Raw genomic sequence first — 4,974 nt, forward strand, 5'->3', positions numbered from 1 at the left:
ATCGCGCCCCGAGGAGGGCAAGGGAGACCCAGGCCCCGCACGACGGTCCCCCTCGCTGGAGTGAGACTGAGGAAGGGGCCACTTTCTGCCCCCCTCCTCCTACTCCGCCCCAGAGAAAGAGCCTTACCCCTTCCACACCCAAACATCACTCTCCTGGACAATTACTTTTACTCTGAGAGAAAGGGCGACCAGCAGTGGCCCCATCCTCTCTGATTCCTGTCCAGGTCGGTTGTCATGGTAACCCTTCCCCATTGGTGGGGGCGAGTTGGTGGGGGACAGCCTTCCCCTCCCTTCCACCTTTGTGGTTATGGAGCCCCAAACCTCTTCGGACTCTGCACCAGGAGAAGGTTGCTAAGGTAACCTAAGTCCCTGGTGGTCCTTCTGCTCCTTTCCTCATTGGTTACTATGGCAACCCCCCACACCTAGCATTCAGGTAGAAAGTACCCCAGCCCCAAAGACGCTGATCTCTAAGAGAAGCACCTCTTCCCCAGCCCCTCCCCCATAGTCACCTAGTTGGCATTACCGTGGTAACCGTCTTCCCCTTCCCATTGTGGGAGGCCCATGCACCAAACCAACCAGGTGTTTTTATTTAGAGGAGGAGATGCTCTGCTGAGGAGCAGTTGCTATGGTTACAGGGCCTGGACCATCCTCTGGGGGACGAGAAACAGGCAAGGTCAAGGCCTGGTTACTATGGTAATAGAGAAGCCCCCTTCGAGTGACCCTAGGAACCAAGCCCAACCAAGGAGGGGAATTTTTTTTTTTTTTTTTTGGAGACGGAGTTTCACTCTTGTTGCCCAGGCTGGGATGCAATGACCCGATCTCAGCTCACCACAACCCCTGCCTCCTTGGTTCAAGCCGTTCTCCTGCCTCAGCCTCCTGAGTAGCTGGGATTACAGGCATGTGCCACCACGCCTGGCTAATTTTTTTTTTTTTAGTAGAGACGGGGTTTCTCCATGTTGGTCAGGCTGGTCTTGAACTCCGGACCTCAGGTGATCAGCTTTAGGCCCGCCTCAGCCTCCCAAAGTACTGGAATTACAGGTGTGAGCCTTCGCCGCTGGCCAGGGAGAATCTCTCAGAGGTGGAGTGTGTCTAGGGAGGGGGTTGTCATGGTAACAGCTTCTGTTGGCTTCTAGCCCTACCTTTTCTGGACACATTCATGCTAGAGGGATGGTTATAGGTTGCTGTGAATAACTGACATCCCTCCCACTCACCCCACCCCACTCCTGAGACACCCCAGGTAGTGCCTGAGATTATGGGACTTCAAGAGAAAGGATTCCCTGACCTTTCTCTTGCCACTATTATGGATAAGATGAAATTGTGCTCTATTGTACAGAAATGGCTAATTTGGGGTTTTCTGGTTCTCCTCTCAGGAGCGCAGCTCAGCTGGGCTGGAACTGCCCTCCTGGAACTCCCCCAGCCTGCAACCTAGAAGGTAAGAAGTCCCTCAGTGTCACCCGCATTCTCATGGAAACTGCCCTTCCCTTATTTCCTAAGCCTTTCCCATGTCTCTCTTTTTTTTCTTTTCTTTTTTTTTTTTTTTTTTGAGACAGAGTCTTGCTGTGTTGCCCAGACTGGAATGCAGTGGTACGGTCACAGCTCACTGCAGCCTCCACCTCCTAGGTTCAAGTGATTCTCCTGCCTCAGCCTCCCGAGTAGCTGGGATTACAGGCGCCCGCCACCACGCCTGGCTAATGTTTTGTATTTTTAGTAGAGACGGGGTTTCACCTTGTTGGCCAAGCTGGTCTCGAACTCCTGACCTCGTGATCCACCTGCCTCGGCCTCCCAAAGTGCTAGAATTTACAGGCATGAGCCACTGCGCCCAGACCTCTCATTTTTTTCTAACCGTCACATTCCCATTCCACAGATGCAGGAACTGAGGCTCAGGCCAAATCACAGCTCAGACCCCGTGAACCCAAGGCCTGAAGAGAATTTGGATTCATTTACATTGTTTTGTGGGGACTGGAGAGACAAGTAAGTTCTCAGCTTAACTGTCCTCTCCGGCTCTGACTACCATTTCTAAGGCAAGCCCCTTGTTTCTACTCTTGCGCCCCTTGCTGGTTTCTTGCCCTGTCTGTAAGTTGTATGGTTGTTGTCCGTCTTTTTTTTTTTTTTTTTTTTTTGGGGGGGGCACGGTCTCGCCCAGACTGGAGTGCAGTGGATCAATCTTGGCTCATTGCAACCTCCGCCTCCCGAGTTCAAGTGATTCTCACACCTCAGCCTCCCCAATAGTTGGGATTACAGGTGCACACCACCATGCCCAGCTAATCTTTGTATTTTTTGATAGAGAGGGGGTTTCACATGTTGCCCAGGCTGGTCTCTAACTCCTGACCTCAGGTGATCTGACCGCCTGGGCCTCTGAAAGTACTGAGATTACAGGTGTGAGCCACCACAGGTGTCCCTGTCAGTCTTCTTTCTGTCTTCTGGAGGGCTGACCTAATGAGTACCTCATTCATTCTGTATCCTCAAAACACAGGGTCCACTACAAAGAATACTTGAGTTTGTTGAGTTACCGAGTTGAATTAATTTATTAATGTGCCGCAGCCAAGCTTTGAAAGCACCTGTCAGGTTAGGGCTGGGGAAGGCTCACCAAAGATGGGTTGAGAGTCAGGGCTTCAGAAAGAACCCAAGAGAGAAGGCAAAGTTTATTGGTTTAAAGCACAGCTCTGTAGCCAGCTTCTTGGATCAACTCTTGGGTCCACTACTTCCCATTGTGTGACCTTGACAGAGAGTTAAAGAGACTTAACTCTTTAAGACAACTCTGGGCACTCTTGTTGCCCAGAGACTTAACTCTTTAACTCTGTGTGCCTTTATTTCCTTTTTTCTTTTTTTTTTCTTTTGAGATAAGCTCTCACTGTGTCACTGTCACACAGGCTGGAGTGCAGTGGCAAAGTCTCGACTCACTGCAGCCTCTGCCTCCTAGGCTCAAGAAATCCTTCGACTTCAGCCACCAGAGTAGCTGGGACTACAGGCGCACACCACCATGCCCGGCTAATTTTTTAATTTTTTTGTAGAGATGGGGTCTTACCAGTCCACGCTGGTCTCAAAATCCCAGACTCAAGCAATCTCCCCCCGCCTCATCCTCCCAAAGTGCTGGGATCACAGGCGTGAACCACCACATCAACTGGTTTCCATTTTTAAATGTGATCATAACGTGAGGATTAAATAAGTGAATATGCATAAAGTGCTTAGAACAGGGCCTGGCACAGGGTGAGCTGCTAGAATTGTTATTATTATCCTCCGATTCAGAAAAATTTAGAACATTCAGACCTTCAAAATCATCATTGCATCCACTTTGCCCCAATGAAAGAGTTTGTAGCCCTTAGAGGTGGTGAAGTCTGCGTGGCTTTGTCAGGGTACTGGATGATTCCTTTCCCCGCCTCAGCTTCCCTCACATCCTCACCAGCAGGTGGCACTTCCTTATCTGGCCATCAAACCCACTGGTGTCTGGTCTGCAAGGGCCAAGGTCCGTGGTGGGCCTGCGGGTAGCCAGGACCTGGCTGCTGTCCTCTGCCCTGCTGGGCACCTCCTGGCCGACCCAGAGTCAGTCAGACAGTGTGGCAAGAGCCAGGGCCTCGGAAGCGGAGACCTCGGTTCTCATCCCTGCATCCTTCCCATCTCTCTGAGCCAGAGGTTCCTGTCTTTCTTTTTTGAGACAGGGTCTCACTCTGTCGCCCAGGCTGGAGTGCAGCGGCTGGATCACAGCTCACTGCAGCCTCTACCTCCTCGGCTCAAGGGACCCTCCCACCTCAGCCTCCCTCCTAAGTAGCTGAGACCACAGGTAGGTTCCACCATGCCTGGCTAATTTTTGTATTTTTTGTAGAGACAGGGTTCCACTATGTTGCCCGGGCTAGTCTTGAACTCCTGAGCTCAAGCGATCCTCCTGCCTCAGCTTCCTATAGTTCTTGGATTACAGGAGCGAACCACCACACCCAGCCCACGTTCCCTATGTTAATAATTCAAGTCACTCATTCAACCAACACATATTTATTGAGCACCTGCTATGTGCCAGGCACTGAGCTGTGCTCTGGGGATACAGTAGGGAAAACAGATCCCTGCCCTTCATGGTGATTCTGGCAACAAACAGACTAAGTAAAATCCACGTGACAACTACCAGGGGAGCAAAATAAGGCAGGAATGGGGTATAGGAAGTACATGGGTGATAGGGAGATGCTTTAAAAAAAAAAAAAAAAAAAAAGCTGGGCTCGGTGACTCATGCCTGTAATCCCAGCATTTTGGGAGGTCGAGGCGAGCAGATCACGAGGTCAGGAGTTCGAGACCAGCCTGACCAACATGGTGAAACCCTGTCTCTACTAAAAATACAAAAATTAGCCCGGCATGGTGGTTCATGCCTGTAATCCCAGCTACTCAGGAGGCTGAGGCAGAAGAATCGCTTGAACCTGGGAGGCGGAGGTTGCGGTGAGCTGAGTTTACACCACTGCACTCCAGCCTGGGCAACAGAGCAAGACTCCATTTCAAAAAAAAAAAAAGATGAGGTCTCACTCTATTGCCTGGGCTGGAGTGCGATGGTGCCATCATGGCTCACTGTACCCTCGACTTCCCCAGCTCAAGTGATCTTCCCACCTCAGCGTCCCAAGTAACTGGGACTACAGGTGCAAAAGCCATCACGTCCAGATAGTTTTGTTTATTTTTTGTCAGCAAAGCAAGACGCTGTCCCTTTAAAAACAAAAATTGTTTTGGCCGGGTGCGGTGGCTCACGCCTGTAATCCCAACACTTTGGGAGGCCAAGGCAGGCGGATCATGAGGTCAAGAGATTGAGACCACGCTGGCCAACATGGTGAAAACCCATCTCTACTAAAAATACAAAACTTAGCCGGGCATGGTGGCAGGCTTCTGTAGTCCCAGCTACTTGGGAAGCTGAGGCAGGAGAATCACTTGAACCCGGGAGGTGGAGGTTGCAGTGAGCCAAGATCGCACCATCTCACTCCAGCCTGGCAACAGAGCGAGACTCTGTCT

General features: G+C 51.0%; 1 protein-coding gene and 1 long non-coding RNA gene across 2 annotated transcripts in view; one reads left to right on the top strand and one right to left on the bottom strand.

The window, feature by feature from the left end:
* Positions 1 to 463, bottom strand: part of STRN4 (striatin, calmodulin binding protein 4) — a 28,207-nt gene extending 27,744 nt beyond the window's left edge. The window contains exon 1 of the mRNA XM_011969645.1: positions 128 to 463. The gene's annotated coding sequence lies outside the window, so the exon portion shown is untranslated. The remainder of the gene's footprint in view (positions 1 to 127) is intronic.
* A 128-nt stretch (positions 464 to 591) lies between these two features.
* LOC105531661 overlaps positions 592 to 4,974 on the top strand; it is a 7,990-nt gene continuing 3,607 nt past the window's right edge. Inside the window, exons 1-3 of the long non-coding RNA XR_001004842.1 lie at positions 592 to 668; positions 1,371 to 1,432; positions 1,865 to 2,021. This is a non-coding gene — a long non-coding RNA (uncharacterized LOC105531661). The remainder of the gene's footprint in view (positions 669 to 1,370; positions 1,433 to 1,864; positions 2,022 to 4,974) is intronic.

Source organism: Mandrillus leucophaeus, unplaced genomic scaffold (genome assembly GCF_000951045.1).
Source record: "Mandrillus leucophaeus isolate KB7577 unplaced genomic scaffold, Mleu.le_1.0 Scaffold120, whole genome shotgun sequence".
NCBI lineage: Eukaryota > Metazoa > Chordata > Mammalia > Primates > Cercopithecidae > Mandrillus > Mandrillus leucophaeus.